General features: G+C 36.3%; 1 protein-coding gene across 12 annotated transcripts in view; it reads right to left on the bottom strand.

Moving 5' to 3' along the window:
- Window positions 1–21,094, bottom strand: part of Kiaa0825 (KIAA0825 ortholog) — a 420,702-nt gene that overhangs the window by 388,444 nt on the left and 11,164 nt on the right. The window contains exon 3 of one of the 12 annotated variants that reach the window (XM_074077071.1): window positions 10,559–10,671. The exons of the other annotated variants lie outside the window; for them this stretch is intronic. The gene's annotated coding sequence lies outside the window, so the exon portion shown is untranslated. The remainder of the gene's footprint in view (window positions 1–10,558; window positions 10,672–21,094) is intronic. 12 annotated transcript variants of the gene reach the window in all.

The following is a 21,094-nucleotide window of genomic DNA, read 5'->3' as shown; positions in this document are numbered from 1 at the left end:
TGTTGGAAACCAGAGCCTATTGAAGAGGTGTTGGGAGGTGGAAATTTTAAGAGGTGTGAATAGATGGATCCCATTATTGCAGGAGTGAGTTCCTTATAAAAACATGCATTGGGCACCCTTTTCTCCCTGGCCCTCTCTTTGCCTTTCCATCATGGGAAGAAGCAGCAAGAAGACTTTTATCAGATGCTTACACTTTGATCTTTGATTTCTTAGCCTCCAGAACTATGAGTAAATAAAGTTCTGTTTATTATGAATTACTAGGACTGAGATATTCTGCTATTGTTACAGTATCCTCTTATAGCACAATATAGAGCAAGATAGACCTATAAAAAAGTAAGCAGCCTTAGCTAAAATAAAAAAAAATTTCCCATAAAGAGAACACTAGGGTCAAATGGACTCAGTGATGAATTCTACCAAAGACCTAAAGAATGAACAGATTACTGTTAGAAGGAGGTGTGGCAAGATGGCAGATTAAAGCATCCTCTGTCTTCAGTCCATGAATGGGAGGTCAGGAAACAAAGGAGAGACTATATTCTTTAGAAAGGGAGGAAGAGCATCAAGAATGATGAAAGAGCTGGCAGAACAGCAGAAAAGCACAGAGCCACAGAGACAAGACAGAAAAGCCCCATCCCTGTCTCTGGGGGTGGGGAGGAATGACACAATCACAAAGTAAGCCAGACAGCCCTGGAGAAAAACTGGTAATTCTAGCTACAGGATAATCTACACCTCTCACAGCCTTCAACCTAGTTCAGGGATTTGGTGAAACACTAACTGCTCTAATGTGGAAGCCTAATTTTGGTGAAGAAAAACATTCTATCATTCCTCTTATCTCAAAGAGTTATATCAAGGCACCATCTAGAGAGTGCCTATTGTTTGAGAATGAGCTATGCTGTGGCTTAAAAAAAGGAACAATCATAGAACAGTCACTGTGTGGGGCAGATGGACATGAGAGGTGGTTGTGGAGACAGAGAGGATTTGAAATGGATCTGCAGAGAAGTTGAAGCAGCAGGGATCTCCAGTAGCAAAGAGCACGATGGTGAGAGGCTCTGCCCTTTCTGGCAAGGAGCAATTTCTATTGCCAGATGGTCATGATAGAAAAAGAGCACCAAGCCTGTTGACTGGCATAGTTTTCAGCCTCCAGGTCCTGCCTACTGGGCTATGCATGTTGGCTTCTAGGTGGGTGTGCGAGACCCAAGCCCAAACACTTTAATTCAAGTGCTCTTCACAGCCTCCCGCCCCCCATCTCCAGGGAGACAAATTGCTAAGCATGGTTTGAAAAACTCACCTCTGGGAACTGCATCTAGTATGTGGTACGTGTTTGGTGCCAGGCAAACCTGAGGGCTGTGAACCCAGGCCTTCTGAATCATGTGGTTTCCATAGCCTTCTCCCTTCAGGGAGAACTGCTGGGAGAAGTCTGAAAGGACTAAGATCCACCACCAGGAATAGATTCTCAGCATGTGTTTACTGTTAGGTGGGACTAAGGGCCCTGAGTTCAGACTCTTTGAATCACATGACGCCCATAGACTCCTCTCCCTACAGTGAGGTCAACTGCTTGGTGTGATTGAAAGCACTGAGAGTAGCAAATAAAAGTGCCTAGGTCCCTCAATTCTCCCCTTGTCAGCATAGAATGCAGTGCTCTGTTTGCTCTCCCAACTCTCATTTGGGAGACACATCTGGGAGTCAACCCTAGGCTTGGATGCTTGTTACCCCTAGGGACACAATCTGGAGGATTCATGTGGCAAGTGAAAGCTCGCCCAGCTCACAGACTATAAGCTCTATGCTCTAGCAGCAACTCCCAGTACTCAAAGAAGAGAAGTTTCTAGACTGAAAGCAGCCCAGATGTGGACAACCAACTCTTCTATAAGAGACACCAGTAAGTTTTCTTGGATCTAGGCAGTGTTATGGATCAAGCCCAGTGCCCTGACCATGTGGGCATATGCTTGACTAAAAAGTCATACTCCAGTCCAATGGTGAGAAAATGTACCTCAACCCTACCACTACACTGTCCTGCCTGAACACTGAGAATACTTCAACTGAAAGACAACAGGTGAATAAAGCTTTCAACCAATGACTTTGTCTCAAATTTATAGATCTCAATACAGCTATGCCAGAAACATGAAAAAACATGGCATCAAAACTCAAAAACTCCACAATTACAAACACTAATGAGAATGAAGTGGATTAAATCTCAAAGAATTTTAAAAAATAATTATAGGAATGATCTATGAAATTAAAAAGGATATAAATAAATGCCTGAAAATTTTTCAAGAAAACTCAAATGGTTGAATGAAAGAAAGAAGACAATGGAGGACACAAAAGAGGAATTCAGTAAAGATATGGAAATTCTAAAAGTCAAATGGAAATTCTGCAAATAAAAAGTCCAATAAGTAAAACAAAAAATTCAGCTGAAAGCTTCTCCAGTAGACTGCATCAAATTGAAGACATAATATCAGGACCTGAAAAAATGTAGATGTATTAGAACATTCAGATGAAGATAAACAAACAAACAAAAAAAGAAGTACAAATAGAATATGAAAGACCTTTGGGATACCATTAAAAGATCAAACCTATGAGTTATGGGCATAAAAGGAGAACAGGTACAAACTAAAGGCATAGAAAACATATTTGATAAACTAGTAGCAGAAAATCTTCCCAGATCTTGAGAAAGACAAGGCAGTCAAGCTACAAAGGCTTGTAGGAATTCAAACAGACAAGATCAGAAAAGAACTCCCACATGTCAAACCATAATTAAAATATTAGGCATAGAAAATAAGATAGAATATTGAAATTTCAAGAGAGAAATGCCTAGTTACCTATAAAGGTAAAGCAATCAGCATATCAGATTTCTCAACAGAAGCATTAAAAATGAGGACATGCAATTATGTATTTCAAGGCTTGAACAAAATAACTGCCAATCTAGATTATTATACCCAGCAAATCTATCCTTTACAATTGAAGAAGAAATGAAAAGCTTCCTTTAACAGACAAAAACTGAAAGAATTAATAACCACTAAACTAGCACTACAAAAAATTCTTAAAGGAATCCTACACAGAGATGAGGAAGACAGATGCAACTATGACAACACAGGAAAAAAAATCTCACTAGATGAGTAGATAAGCAAATGAAGCACTATGAAAAAACCCCAAAATGTCAGGAATTACTATTTAACCTTCAATAATAGTTCTGTGTCTCAGTTCTTCAATTGAAAGACACAGAGTGGAAAACTGAATTAAAAACAAAACCCAACTGTTTGTTGCCTAAAAGAAATATATCTTGCTGGTAAAAGACAAACACAGGCTTAAAGTGAAAGGATAGAAAAAGATTTTCCAAGCAAATGGGGTCTGAAAGGTATAGCTTTACTCAGACTTCAAACCAAAATTACTCAGAAGAGACAAAGAAGGTCAGTTCACATTGATAAAATGACCAGTTCAGCAGGAAGAAATAACAACTGTAAATATATACACACCAAATGTCAGTGCACCCAACTTCATAAAGCAAACAACTAGACATAAAAGCACAGACCCACAATACAATAATAGTGGGTGACTTTAATACCCTAGTTTCACCAATAGACGGGTCATCCAGACCAAAAACTCCATTAGGAAACTTCAGAATTAAACGATATGATTGATCAAATGAGCTCAGCAGAATATTCTACCCAACAGCCACAAAATATTCTTCTCAATAGTTCATGGAACTTTCTCCAAAATAGATCATATTTTAAGACATAATGCAAGTGTTAACAATTAAAGGAAAATTGAAATAACTTCCTGTGTTTTGTCAGACCACAGTGGAATAAAATCAGAAATCAAGAACAAGAAAAGCTTCAGAAAATATTTGAACACATGGAGACTGAACAATTCACTTTTGAGTGTCAATAGGTCATTAAAGAAATGGGCCAGGGGAGGTAAAAAAATTCCTAGAATCAAAGAAAAATGAAAATAATTTACCAAAACTTCTGAAACACAGCTAAGGGAGTGCTAGGAGGAAAGTGTATAACTATGAGTGCCTTCAGTAAAAATCAGGGAGACATCAAACAAATAATCTAATGAGGCACATCAAGCTCTTAGAAAAACAAAAACAAGTCAATTACAAAAGCAGTAGACAGAAAGAAATAATAAAGATTAGGGCAGAAATTAACAAATGGACATTAAAAGATCAATACAAAGAATCAGTATAATAAAAATTTGGTTTTTCAATTAATATACACTTAAAAAATGAAAGAAAGGTAAAACAGGTTCTGTTTGGGGGTGGGTACAAATGTGGGGGGGAGAGAGCGTGAAAGAGGGTGCATATGGTTGATATATATTACATATATTCTGAATGAAATAGAACAATAAAACCTGTGGAAATTGTTCTAAGAAGGGGAGGAGGGGAGATGAGGGAGAATAAAGGAGGGGATGAATCTAATTAAGATACATTGTAAGCACATATATAAATGTCATAATGAAAACCCCCTGTATACTTAATATATGCTAATAAAAAAAGTTGGTTCTTTGAAAAGATAACAAGATAAACCCTTAGAAAGCCAAAGTAACAAAAAGAAAGAGGGAGGGCTGGGGAATGGTTCAAGTGATAGAATACCTGCAGGCAAGTGTGAGTCTCTGATTTCCAACCCAGTATGCAGGGGAAAAAAAGACTCAAATTAATAAAACACCAATGAAATTCAGAGAATCAGAAAGGAATGTCTTGAAAATATATTCTAATAAACTGGAAAATCTAGAAGAAGTGATTTGGTAGGTCACATATGACCTACCAAAACTGAGTCAACAGGATATAAACCACTTGAATGGATCTATTTTAAGCAGTGAAATTATAGCAGTGATAGTTACCCAGTAAAGAAAAGCTCAGGAGCAGATGGCTTCACTGTTTAATTCTATTAGCTCTTTAAAGAACTAACACCAATACTCCTCAAACTATTCTATAAAATAGAGAGGGAAGGAATACTACCAAATTCATTCTACAAAGTCAGCAGTACCTTGATAACAAACTGGATATGGGCATGGTCAAAAACAAAAAAGAAAATTATAGATCAATTTCTTTGATGAACATGGATGCAAAAATTCTCAATAAAATACTTTCAAACTCAATTCAACAACACATTAAAAAGATCAGACTCCATAATTGAGGTGGTTTTATTCTAGGAATGGTTCAGTATATACAAATTAATAAGTGTAATACAGCACATAAGCATAAAAAAAGGACAAAAACCCCATGATAATTTCAATAGACTCAGAAAAAGCCACTGTCAAAATTCAACAGCCCTTCATGCTAAAAGCTCTCAAGAAACGAGGAATAGGGGCTGGCAGAATGCCTCATGTGGTAGAGTGCCCACCTAGCAAGCGTGAGGCCCTGAGTTCAAACTGCATACCACCAAAAAAAAAAAAAACATCCTGAACCTAGGAATAAGAGAAATATACCTGATCAAAATAAATGTCATATGACAGAAACCTATAGCCAATTTCATATTAAATGGGGAAAAACTAAAACCATTTCCTCTAAAGTCAGGAGCAAGATAAGGATGTCCATTTTATCCACTCTTGTCTACTCTCTTCAGTCTTACTCAGTATGGTGCTTGAATTGCTAGCCAGAGCAAAAAAGCAGCAGAAAGAAATAGGAAAGGAAGAAGTCAAATCAATCCTATTTGTACATGATATGATCCTATACTTAAAAGACTGTAAAGACTCCACCAAAAACTTTTATAGCTTATTAACAGTTTTTGGCAAACTAGAAGAATATAAAATCACCATACAAAAATGAGTATATTTTTTATGTGACAATAACAAACAGCCTGAGATAGGAAAATAATCCCATTCACAATAGCCCCCCTCAAAATAAAATTCCTAGGAATAAACTGAACAAAGGAGATAAAAGACCTCTAAAATGAAAACTATAAGACTTTGAAAAAAGAAAATGAAGAAGACGCTAGAAGATGGAAATACCTCTCATGTTCATGAATTGGCCAAATTAATATTTTGAAAATGGTTGTAATACTAATGAAATCTACAGATTCAACACAATCTCCATAAAATTTCCAATGTCATTTTTCAAAGAGTAGAAAAAGTCAATCCTAAAATTCATATGGAAGCACAAATGACCCAAAATAGCCCAAGCAATTCTTAGCAAAAAGAGCAATGCTGGAGGTATCACAATACCTGACTTCAAATTATACTATGGAGCTATAATAACAAAAACAACATGGTACTAGTACAAAAACAAACACATAGACCAATGGGAAAGAATAAAAGTCCAGAAATAATTCTGCATAGCCACAACTATCTGATTTTCAACAAAGGCACCACCAACATATATTGGAGAAAAGAAAGTCTCCTCAACAATAAGTGTTCAGAAAACTGGTAATCCACATGAAGAGGTCTGAAACTAGATCCATATATTTTACTCTGTACAAAAATTAATTAAAAATGGATTAAGGATCTAAATGTAGACCCAAAACTTTGAAACTACTAGTGGAAAATATAGAGAAAACTCTTGAAGATACAGACATATGTAATGCCTTTTTGAATATGACTCCATTTGCACAAGAAATAAAAGCAAGAATTAATGGAATTTTATCAAATTAAAAAGCACAGTAAATGAAACAGTTATCAAAATCAAGAGACAATCTCCAGAATAGGAGAAAATCTTTCCTAGCTATTCATCAGGTAATGGGTTAATATCCACAACATATAAGGGGTTCCAAAAATTAAACACCAAAAGAACAAACAATCCAATTAATATGTTAGCAAAGGAATTAAAGAGACAGTTCTCAAAACAAGTAGTATAAATGGAAAAAAATATATGAAGCAATGTTAAACTAAACAGTCTTAGCCATAAAAGAAATGCAAATCAAGATAACATTAAGATTTCATCTCACCCCAGTTAGAATGGCAATCATCAAGAAAATAAACAATAACAAATTCTGGTAAGAATGTGAAAGATCCTTTTACACAGTTGATGGGAACATACATTAGTGCAGCCACTATGGAAATCAGTATTAGGTCCTCAAAAGCTAAAAATAAAACTACCGTAAGATTCTGCTATACCACTCCTAGGCATATATCTAAAGGAATATAAATCCAAATACAAATGAGATACCTGCACACCCATGCATGGCAGCTCTATTCACGATAGCCAACTATGGAGTTAGCCTAGGTGTCCATTAAATGAGGAATAGGTAAAAAATGTTATGTATTTATATGTCTACATAGATACATTACATTTGTGTATTTGTGTATATATATATACATATACATATATATGTATGTACATATGTATATATATATACATATACATACGTACATATACATACACACACACATAAAATGGAGGATGATTAGCCATAAAGAAGAATGAATTATGTCATTTTCAGAAGATAAACTGAACTAGAAATCATCATATCAAGTGATATACACTAGACTGAGAAACACAAATATCAAATACTCTCTCATAGACATAACCTAAACTTAAAAAAAAAATTGACAAGAGTGTAAAATGGGGAACTGTTTTGGGTGGGAACTAGGAGACAGGGAAATGTAGGAGGAGAGGATGAATATAACTGAAGTACTTCATACACATATAGGAAAATAGAATAATGAAACCCATTATAATTGTTTAAAAAGGGGAGAGAGTGGAAATAAGAAAGAGTAAAAGAGGGGATGATTTTGATCAAAATATATGCATGTATGAAATATGGAAATATCACAATGAGATCCTTTTGTACAATTGATATATGCTAATTAAAAAAGAACTATCACCAATTCTCACAAATTCTCCTCAAAAGTAAGATGAAGGAACACTTCTCAACCTACTCTCTTTGTCCCTCACAACAACAACAACAACAACAAAAACCCCAAACACAAAAACAAAGATATCCCCCCCACAAAAAAAAAGAAAAGTAAAAACAGTGGCAAAAATACTTGACAAAACATTATTAAGTTGAGTTGAGCAACATATAAACAGAATTATACACCATGGGTAATTTGGATTTATTCCAGGAATGTAAATTTGGTTGAACATAGGGAAATCAATCAATGTAATATACCTTATTAACAGAATAAAGGACAAAACACATATTATTTAAATAGATGCAGAAAATATGTTAAAGTACAACATCCTTTTGTGGTTAAAAAAAAAACACACTCTACTAAATAAGAAGAGAATGGGATTTCCTCAAACTAATGGACATCTACAAAAACCCCTAACTGACATCGTAGTTAGTGGCGAAAGACTGAAAACTGTCCCTAAGATCAGGAATGAGAAATGTTTATATTTAAAAAACCCTACTTCTATTGTATTTGAAGTTTTAGCTAGGACCTTTTGGCAAGGAAAGTAAATAAAAGGCATTTGACGTGTGAGGTAAGAAGCAAAACTACCCCTGTTGTAGATGAAAATGATCTTGTATGGAGAAAATGTTAAGGAACTTTAAAAACAATAAAATAAATTTAAAAACTAACACAGATGAATATCAATATGCAAAAGAATGCAGTTGGACTCCTTCCTCAAAGGATATACAAAAATTAACTCAAAATCGATCAAAGACTCAAATACAAGCACTAAAATACATAAACTTCTTAGAAGTGTAAGTGTAAATCCTCTTGACTTTGGATTGGTCAATGTGAAATCTCTTATTTATAACATCAAAAGCAAAGTCAACAAAAGAAAAAATTACATTTAACTTCATTAACATTAAATCTTTCGTGTTTCAGAGGACATCAAGAACATGAAAAGACAATATACAGAATGGGAGAAAATATTTGCAAATCATGTATTCCATATAAAATGTAAGGAACTAGTACAACTCAACAATAAAAGAACTTGTTTTAATAATGGCAAAAGATTTTAATGGGTTTTCTCTGAAGAAGATATACAAATGGTCAAATAAGTACACGAAATGATGCATAACATCATTAGTTTTTAGAGAAATGTAAATCAAGATCACATGAGAAAGAAAAAAAAAAGATCACATGGTTAGCATATGCAAGGAAAAGCCCTCGGTTTTATCCACAGCACCATAAAAAGAAAAAGATGACCTCTTGAGATGTCAGTTGGTTTTTTTTTGTTTGTTTTTATAAAGATTGCATCAAATCTGCAGATTAATGTGGGAAGAACTGCTACTCCACAACTCACTAGAATGGCTATAACCAAATTACAGATGTTACCAAGTTTGGGGGAGGATACAGAGAAAATGAAATCGTCATACACAGCTGGTAGTAATGGAAAGGTTTCTCCCCTGCCATGACAGTGACTATACTTCCTTAACTGTACTTTGCATTTTATAATTATTTTGTGATCTTTCCTACTGGATTGAAAGCACATGATGACAGGATTTAGATCTCTTTTCATTTTTAATGTGTACTTACTATTACTACCATTGCATTTTTCATCATTCTACATTTGGAATAAAATAATAATGCCAGGTTTCTTTAATAAAGTCCAGATGAAGTAGTAAGAATTACTAATCTTATTAATTCAAACTTTGTGTCTACTATCTATTTCCTCAAAATTAACCAAATTGGGCTGTCACTTCAAGGAAAACAGTACACAATATTTATTGTCAAAGATAAAATTTGAGCTTTCAAAGCAAAAACTGGAATTTTGGGAAAAATGTGTATAATGTCAGATGACCAGTTTCCCAATAGTCCAAGGTTTTTCTCATGAAATTTCTGGTGATATTAACAAGTGTGATTTTTTTATATTGAATATACTTTTATAGTTATAGAATGTAATGAAATATATTAGGATTTGGAAGATCAGTATATATTATTGAATACACTATTATTCCCAAAAGGCCAGTGCATTATGCACAGAATCATATTTGTAAAAGATTCATTTAACATACCATATACACCAAGGGATTTTTAAGTAACTGAGTAGAAAAAGTAAATTGATGTGGTTTCATATTCTACACTAACCTAAACTTTAAGAAGTTACCACTTGTTAAGTTTTAGTGTAGCATCAAAGAAGATCACAGTTACCTGAAAGAGCCATTAAAATACTTCTTTCTTTTCCAAGTACATGTAAGGTTGTATTTTGTTCACTTACTTCAACTGAAATGACGTATCACAACATAATTACATGAATAAAAACTCTTTGAGGTCCTCAGTAATTTTATAAAAGATGCCTGAAAACAAAACTTAAGAACTACTAAGTTAGATGTATGAGAAAGAACCAGAAAAATAGTAATCAAATAAAATTAATCAAAAGAATAAGCAGAGGTGGCCCCAATGATACTAGGGTACAGAAAGCAACACAGGAACAGAGCCCACAAGGGCACCCTGTACAACTATCAACTTCTAAATTCTTTCCTATTCAAAAGCAGAGGACAGACTGGCACACTTCTGAGGAACTAAATTGACCATGGAGATTTCTGAGGGCAAGAATGGAGATATGCTAATGAAGGAAACATTGAAATATCTAAAAAACTGAAGGAACACATTGCCATGTTATAGCATGGAAACATTGCATTTTAAATGGAAAAATACTTGGTGGTCTTAAGTTTAAATAAACCAAGGAAGATGGGTAAGAATTGTCATGATACATGATGCATACAATACTCACCTGTATTACTAAAAATTAAGGCCTTATCATTACAATGCTCCTCAAAAACTGCTCCTATTACTCTTCAGTTTAAATTAGGCAAACTCCAGATTTAAATTGTTGAATTTGTGTCCCTAGAGGGAAATTAGTAAATTCAGTGAGGTGGCATGGCTACTAACTGCAGAAACAACAGCAACTATACAATCTTTCTGACACCCAGAGTCAGGGAAAAGCTCTTTTCAGCAAATCTTTGCAAGCAAATAAAGTGATAGAAAAGTAGTCAACTGGTGTGCCCAAGTAGAACAAACCAGAAGACTTTTCTGGGAAACATGACATGAAAGAGCCCTAAATTTAGATTCTTAAGCCCTAGGATCCTGTTAATTAATTAATCCTGTTAATGACACAGCTAAATTGCCTCTTTAGTCTTCATTTCCTCATAAATGATGATAAAGAGTTGGGCAACCTGGAACAGAGTGTGGTGGTACATACCTGTAATCCCAGATAGTCAGGAGGCAGAGATACAGAAATGGCAATACAATGCCAGCCCAGGCAAAATGTTACATAGACCCCTGTCACAACCAACAAGCTGAGCATGGTGGTGCATACCTGTTGAGAGGCTGCAGTAGGAGGATCTCAGTCTAAGGTTTGCCCCTGGCAAAAAAACGAAAACCCCATCTGAAAAATAACTAAAGCAAAACATGGCTAGGGGCATGGCTAAAGTCATAGAATGTCTGCCCAGCAAGTACAAGGCCCTGAGTTTAAACTGCAATACTGCCAAAAAAAAAAGTTAATTTAAGTCACTTACTTACAAATTCAACTGATTCCCAGCAACAAACACAATTTAAATCCTGAAAACACACTTATCTGAAAATGCAAACTACTACTTACTAAAGTGGTGGGGATGACCTCCATTTTAAAAGCATTGAATGTCTGGATCTCTACAAATGCTTATTAAGTACAATTTTTTTAAAAAGGTAGCAAAAAACTATAATAATTTTGATCTTTTTAGCCACAGAGTTATTTCTGGTAGAGAGGCAAATGGCTAATATTAAAATTATGGATATTGACATAATTCAACTATTTTTAAATTGCTTCTTTTTAACTTCAAACATTTATTGTTGTTGGTTTTTTTGGGAGGGACCGGGATTCCCTATATAGCCATGGGTGGCCATGAACTTGTTATCCTGCCTCAGTCTCTGAAATGCTGGGATTACAGATGTCTGTTACCATGTCTGCTTGCTGCTACATTTTTTGGTCACATGTATTCAGAAATTTAGGCAGCACTTTGGGTTTAGCCACTTAGTCAATATCAGTTGCTTTGCTAATGTTTTCATTTTTAAATGGGTATTTGGAAAAGAACTTTTGATTCCTTAACTGTTTTTCTGGCTAACAAAACTATATTATAAAACATAGAAGTTAGTGTAAGAACATATGCCTCAAATATAAATGTCAGGGTCTGGCAGTAGGGTTTGTACATTTTTTGAGGGTGGGAGGGGTTGGGGATAGGCAGTAAAATTCAAGAATTGAAATTTAGACAGACTTGTAAATTACAGCATGTGACAACCATTGATTATTTTTACTAGTAGCTAAAATCATATTGAATACTGTGGAGTCACAGAATTCCTTGGCTTTGGCTCAAGGACTTGCCATCAGCCTAGTTGAAGATGTTGTAAGACAGGGTAGCAGTTTTATGTTCTTCCTCTCCTTTCCTTCCTTCCTTTTTTCTTCACAGGTTGTCAAGCCTGCACTGAGGCCGGAAGGCACTTCCCTCCAGAACCTTCTTTTATCCTTAGTTTTCCTAAAATCCTCTTGGACATATAATCCTTCTTGGCATCTGCTTCTGGGAGAATTTGAACAAAAAAGATGCTTATAGTACCAGATGCAATTTACACTGTTCATGTGCATTTCATGGAATCTCCACAATAACTCGATGAGGATATCATCACTAGTCTCACTTATTTTTTTTTTAATTTTTTTTAGTTTTGGAGGAGGATCTAAAATGGCAACTAGGGCACAGAAGCAGACACTGTGAGCTCCATAAATCAAAAATCTTGATGAGATGCTGAAGCCACACTTGGTGGAAATAAGGCACCAGGAAGAATTAAAACTTCGACACTCTGAACCGCTAGCCCATGCAAAACTTCTCCACGCAATGTTACACTGAGAAAACAGGAGGGCCCCTGTGCTGCCAGATGCCGGCTCCAAACCTGCTTGAGAGACATTCGGCAGACCAAACAAGTGAGCACCAAGCATCATGCAGTATTTTCCCAGCCACCCCTGGGATAAACCAACATAGCCCCCTGGGCAGACTGACCCTCCCACCCAGCAAAAAAAAAAACAAAACTGAACAATAAACAAGGAGCTGAAAACTAACACACAGCAGAGGGGGCAGGGTGCTGTAAATGCACCTGAGGAGGGAGGAGGAGCAAGGAGCTGATATCCATGCGAACATTCAGAAAACAAAGGCTGGAAAGGCAGAAGGACCAACAGCGGTCCAGTGATAAGCCTCTCCCTGAAATAGAGCAGGTAGTGATCCACAAAGCTCATCTGCTAGGCCAGTGAGCAACATCCAAAGTCAAATGACACTGCAAAATCGAAAAATAATCAGCAAACCATTACAACATGCTGACAGCAGGGGGCCGGATGACAGATCACTGACCTTGCCCCAGAGAAACGGGGCAAGGCAAAGAAACAAGCCCCCAGTAAACCAACACAGTAAAAAACCAAGTCCAAAGCAGGATGGCTGGTGAGCTACAGAGCTGCTTTGGAACCTGAGGACAACATACAAACTTAAACTGCCAAACCCTACTGAGGGAGGAGCTGATCAAGAAGCTGCCTCTGAAAGACAGAAGAAAAACTGGTGAGACTCCCCAAGCACCTGGCAAGACTAAGATAGAGCCTCTGCTTAAATACCAACACCAGGACTGGATTCTGAAGGAGTAACACCAGAACTACTAAGACTGAAATTCTATTGTTCCTGAACCTGGAGGTTTTTTGTGTGTGTTTGTTTGTTTTGTCTCGTTTGTTTGCATTTATTTGTTCATCTCTCCCCATTGATCTTTGGTTTTATTGTTGTTTTGTTTTCTTAGTTTTACTATTGTGAGTTAGTTAATACTAAATTACACCCAGACCAGGGAAAAAAACAGCATACATACAATAAGCTAAAAACCCAAAAACCCACAAAACAAAATTAAACCAAGGGAAAGAAAGCAGGGGACTGAAACTACCAATGGCCTATCAAAAACATAGTTACACAGTACCAAGTGGAGCAATGGGAAGATGAAAAAGGGATGGAAACCATTCTCCCCCTAAAAGTAATTTAAGATAGGATTCAGAGGGAAATGAAGAAAATGGATACCCAGATCCAGACACCAACAAAACAAAGACAAACAATGCCAAGGAACCCAACGATGCCCATAAGAACATCCTGAAAGAAGAAATCCTACAAGTAACTAATGAGAATTTCATGGAGATGTTACTAGACATGGTCAACCAAAACAGACACGAGGCACTCAAGAAATTCCAAGACAACAAAAATAAAGAATATGAGAAGACACAGAAACAAATAAATGAACTCATAGGAGCCCTAAATTAACACCAAAGTGAAGCAGAGAACACTACAGATAGAGAGATAAATGAATTAAAGGTGAAAATTGACAATATTAAAGAGGAAGTAACCCATGATATGGAAAAACCTCAGAAAAAAGAATGAATCTGAAATACAAAACACAATGGAAGCCCATTCCAGCAGAATAGAATAAGCAGAAGACAGAAGGAGAACAGGTGCAAGCAAAAGGGATATATAATATATTCAACAAAATAATAATAGAAAATTTCCCAAATCTAGAGAAAGCTATGCCCATTCAGGTAAAGGAATGCTCCAAGACATCAAACAGACTTGACCAAAATAAAACTACCCTGGGACATATTATCATTAAAAGAACAAGCACAGAGAATAGAGAAAGAATATTAAAGGCTGTAGAGAGAAAAAAAGAAAATACAAAGGTAAACCCATCAAAATCACAGTAGATTTCTCAACAGAAACCTTAAAAGCAAGAAGGGCATGGAGTGAGCTATTCCGGACACTGAATGAAAGTAACTTCAACCTTGGGATACTCTACCCAACAAAACTATCATTCAAAATAGATGGAGCAATAAAAGTCTTCCATAATAAGCAAAAGCTAAAACAATATATAACCACCAAGCCACCACTACAAAAGATTCTTCAAGGAATTCTGCACACAGAAAATGAAAGCAAACAACACCATGAGAGGACAGGCAGTACCAAACCATAGGAGAAGAAAAGACAAGGAATCAAAGAGTAACATTGATTCATTTACACACAATCAAGCCCTTAAACAACAAAAACAACTAAACAACAGTAATCACCACATACCTATCAATACTAACACTGAATGTTAATGGACTTAACTCCCCATTAAAAGACACCATTGGAAAACTGGATTAAAAAGGAAGATCCAACAATCTGCTGTTTACAGGAGACCCATCTCATTGACAGAAACAAGCAATGGCTTAGGGTAGAAGGCTGGAAGAAGATTTACCAAGCCAATGGCCTCTGAAAACAGGCAGGAGTAGCAATACATATCTCAGAAGAAGTAGGCTTCAAACTTACATTGATCAAATGAGATAAAGAAGGACACTCAATACTAATAAAGGGGAAATACACCAAAAGGAATTAACAATTATCAACCTATATGCACCCAATGTCAGTCCACCCAATTTCATCAAACATACTCTGAAGGACCTAAAAGCATATATAGACTTTAACACAGTAGTACTGGGAGATTTTAATATCCCTCTATCACCAAGATAGGTCATTGAACTAAAAAATCTATAAAAAAATTCTAGAACTAAATCACACTATAGATCAAATGGACCAAGCTGACATCTACAGAATAATTCATTCAACTTCTGCACAATATATGTTCTTCTCAGCAGCCCATGGAACCTTCTTCAAAAATGATCATATTTTTGGGCACAAAGCAAGCCTCAGCAAATACAAGAAAACAGAAATAATCCCATGCATTCTATCTGATCACAATGCATTAAAACTAGAACTCAACAACAAAAACAACAGTAGAAAACATGCAACAACTGGAAGCTGACCAACACATTGCTCAATGATCAATGGGTCATTGATAAAATAAAAGAGGAAATTAAAAGTTTCCTGGAAGTTCATGAAAATGAAAACACGACCTACCAGAAGCTAGGGGAACCCACAAAAGCAGTCCTAAGAGGAAAGTTTACAGCCATGATTGCATATATTAAAAGGACAGGGAATTCCAACATGGCGGCTAGAGAGAGGAAGCAGAAAGCGTGCCTCCTATAGTGAAATCTTGGAGAGACGCTGGAGACACACCTTCCAGGCAAAAACATTGAGAAGAGGCAAAACTTTGACCCCTCTACACCTCCAGCCGGCGAAGAGAATCTCCACTTCACGTTAAACGGAGACACCAGGGGGGCCCCCGGGCCACCAGTTGCCTGTGCCCAGATGGCTGGGAAGATGTGGTCAAGGTGAGCTAAGCAGTACGTGGTACTTCCACAGACAACCCTGGGCAAGATCAGCATAGCCCCCTGGACAGACCAACCCCCACCCGGGGAAAAAAGAGAAACTGAGTAATAAGCAATAAGAACAATAAAGACACATTGCAAAGAGGGTGGGGTGCACCGAGTGCCGAAGAGGGGGGGAAGGGAATCCTTCCCGGAACTGTAAATAAACAAGCCGGGCCTGGCCAGAGAGTCTCTGGCAGGAGCAGGGGTGCGTGCCCAGCAACCAGGAGCGGGAAAGCTTGTAAGAGTGGCAGAGGGAGGAAAACTCACAGGAGAGGGGGGAAGACCCACTTCCCATGTGAGCTGTAAACAAACACACAGGACTGAGAAAGCGGGTGCAGTGTCACCTTCCCCAGTGTGCTTGGAAAGGGGAAAGCTCATAGCAGCTGCTGGCGCACAGAACTCTGAGTAAACAAACCCTGAGGGGCCAGGTGAGTGCTAAGCTCACCCCAGAGATCTGCATAAATAACACCTCCAGCAACAGCAGGCTGACAGCAGCAGGCATGCAAGCCACAGCCGAAGATACCCATTCACAGAACTGTCCCCAGACTCTTTTTTTCTCTCTCCCTACCTTTGATGAGAAAACAACTGAACTACACCTGCATGCTGAAAAACTTACTGAAACTGTGTTGCATTTGAACTTGGGATACTTTGTGGGGTTTTTTTTGTGTGTGCAGTTTTGTTCTACTTTATGTGTCCCCTTTGATGCGACAACTACAGAGCAACATCTGAGGCACCATCTCCAGGACTGGAGGCTGAGACAGACACAAAAATTATTAACATTGAAACTTCACTGCATTTGAACTTGGAGGTTTTTTTCTTTTTCCATTTTTCACTTTGTTTTATTTCATTTTATTTACATATATATTTTTTCTTTCATTTATTTATTTTTTATTTTTATTTTTATCTTTATTCTTTTTATTTTTTATTTTCAATCCTCTCTCTGTCTCCTAATGTCTTTTCAGTTTATGGTCAATTAGTACACTGTCTCTCCCTATTTATATCTTTGAAACTTCTTTTCTTTGTTTCTTTGTTTTTTCTTTCTACTTGATTATTTGTTTTTCCCTTTTCCTTTAATTTCTTTGCTTTCCATCCCCTCTCACCCTTCCATTCTAAATATCACTAGTGCTATTATTATAAGAAAGAAAATACTTAATTGCACACAGTACAGGAACAACAACACCACCAAGGGCAATGATGGGAAGACAGAAAAAACAGGGAAACCAGTTTCCCCACAGCAAAAAATTAGTACAGGACCCAGAGGGAAATGAAGAAAACAGATACTCACAATCCAGACTCCAACAAAATGAACACAGACTACACCACAGAACCCAATGGAGACCACAAGAATAATTTAAAAGAAGACATACTACAGGTACTCAATGAGAATTTTATAGAGATGATGCAGGATATGGTCAACCAAAATGTACAGGAGACACTCAAGAAATTCCAAGACAACAAAAATAGAGAATTTGAAAAAGCAAAATAAGAAATAAAGGAAACTACACAAGCACTGTATAAAAACCAAAGTGAAACAGAGAACGCGATTAATAAAGAGATAAATGAACTCAGGACAAAAATACACAACATTAAAGAGGAAAACACCCAGGATATGGAAAACCTCAGAAAAAAGAACAAAACAGAATTGCAAAACAAAACGGAAAGCCAATCCAGCAGAATAGAACAAACAAAAGACAGAATCTCAGAACTTGAAGATAAAATGGTAATTAAAGGAAAAACCGAAGAACTATTAATTAAACAACTCAACACCTGTGAAAAGAAAATGCAAGAACTCATTGACTCCATCAAAAGACCAAACTTGAGACTCATGGGCATCGAAGAAGGAGAAGAGGTGCAAGCAAAGGGAACTCATAATATATTCAACAAAATAATAACGGAAAATTTCCCAAATCTAGAGAAACATATTCCCAAACAGACACAAGAGGCCTCCAGGACAAAAAAAAAAAAAAAAAACAGATCAAAATAGAACTACCCAACCATATATCATCATTAAAACAACAAGTTCAGAAACTAGGGAAAGAATATTGAAGGCTGTAAGAGAGAAAAAACAAATAACATACAAAGGCAAACCCATCAAAATCACAGTAGACTTCTCAACAGAAACATTAAAGCAAGAAGAGCATGGGGTGAGATCTTCTGGGCACTGAATGAAAATAACTTCAACCCCAGGATACTCTACCCAGCAAAACGATCATTCAAAATAGATGCAGCAATAAAAGTCCTCCATGATAAGCAGAAACTAAGACAGTATGTGACCACAAAGCCACCACTACAAAAGATTCTTCAAGGGATTCTGCATGCAGAAAGTGAAACCCAACATAACCATGAAAAGACAGGCAGCAACAAACCACAGAAAAAGAAAAAGCAAGAAAGTAGAGACTAATCTCAACTTAGGTACACACAATCAAACCTTCAAACAACTAAGACAACTAAATGACAGGAATCACCACAAACCTATCAGTACTAACACTTAATATTAACAGACTTATTTCACACATCAAAAGGCACCATTTGACAAAATGGATTAAAAAGGAAGATCCAATAATTTGTTGCTTACAGGAGACACATCTCACTGACAGAAATAAGCATAGGCTTAGGATGAAAGGCTGGAAGAAGATTTACCAAGCCAATGGCCCCTGAAAACAGGCAGGAATAGCAATACTTATCTCTGACAAAGTAGATTTCAAACCAACATTAATCAAACGAAATAAAGAAGGACATTCCATACTAACAAAAGGGGAAATAGACCAAAAGGAAATAATAATTATCAACCTGTATGCACCCAATGTCAACGTACCCAATTTCATCAAACATACCCTGAAAGACCTAAAAGCATATATTAACTCCAACACAGTGGTTGTGGGAGACTTTAACACCCCATTATCATTAATAGATGGGTCATCCAAACAAAAAAATCAATAAAGAAATCCAAGATTTAAAATATACAAGAGATCAAATGGACCTACTTGATGTCTACAGAACATTTCATCTAACTTCTCCAAAACAGACATTCTTCTCAGAAGCCTATGGAACCTTCTCCAAAATAGATCATATCCTAGGGCACAAAGCAAGCCTCAGCAAAAAAAAGAAAATAGAAATTATACGGTGCATACTATCTGATCACAGTGCAGTAAAACTAGAACTCAACAACAAAGAAAAGACAAAAAATATGCAAAGACCTGGAAACTAAATAACTCATTACTTAGTGAACAATGGAGCATTGATGAAATAAAAGAGGAAATTAGAAAGTTCCTCTAAGTCAATGAAAATGAAAACACAACCTACCAGAACTTATGGGACATGGCAAAGGCAGTCCTGATAGGAAAGCTTATAGCCATGAGTGCATATATTAAAAAGACTGAAAGATCCCAAATCAATGACCATGGTTACATCTCAAACTCCTAGAAAAACAAGAACAAGCAAATCTCAAAACAAATAGAAGGAGAGGATAAATATAAGAGCTGAAATCAATGAAATAGAAACAAAAAAAAATACAAAGAATTAAGGAAACAAAAAATTGGTTCTTTGAAAAGATAAACAAGATCGATAGACTCCTGGCAAACCTGACTAAAATGAGGACAGAAAAAACTCAAATTAGTAGAATCAGGAATGCAAAAGGGGAGATAACAACAAACACCATGGAAGTCCAGGAAATCATCAGAGACTACTTTGAGAACCTATATTCAAATAAATTTGAAAATCTTAAAGAAATGGACAGATTTCTAGATACATATGATCATCCAAAATGGAACCAAGAGGAAATTAATCACCTGAATAGATCTATAACACAAAATGAAATTGAAGCAGCAATCAAGAGTCTCCCCAAAAAGAAAAGTCCAGGACCTGATGGATTCTCTGTTGAATTCTATCAGATCTTTAAAGAAGAATTGATACCAACCCTCCTTCAACTGTTCCACGAAATAGAAAGGGAAGGAAAACTGCCTAACACATTTTATGAAGCCAGTATTACACTTATCCCAAAACCAGGCAAAACACCTCCAAAAAGGAGAACTATAGGCCAATCTCCTTAATGAACATTGATGCAAAAATCCTCAACAAAATAATGGCAAACTGAATTCAACAACATATCAAAAAGATTATTCACCATGACCAAGTAGGCTTCATCCCAGGGATGCAGGGGTGTTTCAACATATGAAAATCAATAAATGTAATAAACCACATTAACAGAAGCAAAGACAAAAACCATTTGATCATCTCAATAGATGCAAAAAAAGCTTTTGATAAGATCCAACACCATTTCATGATAAAAGCTCTAAGAAAACCAGGAATAGAAGGAAAGTACCTCAACATTATAAAAGCTATATATAACAAACCTACAGCCAGCATTATACTTAACGGAGAAAAACTGAAACCATTCCCTCTAAAATCAGGAACCAGACAAGGATGCCCACTATCTCCACTCCTATTCAACACAGTACTGGAATTTCTAGCCAGAGCAATTAGGCAAGAAGAAGGAATAAAAGCAATACAAATAGGTAAAGAAACTGCCAAAATATCCCTATTTGTAGACAACATGATCCTGTACCTTAAAGACCCAAAAAACTGTACGCAGAAGCTTCTAGACATCATCAATAGCTATAGCAAGGTATCAGGATATAAAATCAACATAGAAAAATCATTAGCATTTCTATACACTAATAATGAACAAACTGAAAAAGAATGTATGAAAACAATTCCATTTACAATAACGTCAAAAAAAAATCAAATACCTAGGTGTAAAGCTAGCAAAAGATGTGAATGACCTCTACAAGGAAAAGTATAAACTTCTGAAGAAAGAGACTGAGGAAGACTATAGAAAGTGGAAAGATCTCCCATGCTCATGGATTGGTAGAATCAACATGGTAAAAATATCTATACACCCAAAAATAATCTACATGTTTAATGCAATTCCCATCAAAATTCCAATGACATTCATTAAAGAGATCGAAAAATCTACTGTTAAAT

Source organism: Castor canadensis, chromosome 6, assembly GCF_047511655.1.
Source record: "Castor canadensis chromosome 6, mCasCan1.hap1v2, whole genome shotgun sequence".
In the NCBI taxonomy this organism is placed as follows: domain Eukaryota; kingdom Metazoa; phylum Chordata; class Mammalia; order Rodentia; family Castoridae; genus Castor; species Castor canadensis.
Note: the sequence above shows the minus strand (reverse complement) of the source record. Positions and strands in the feature narration are given on the sequence as shown.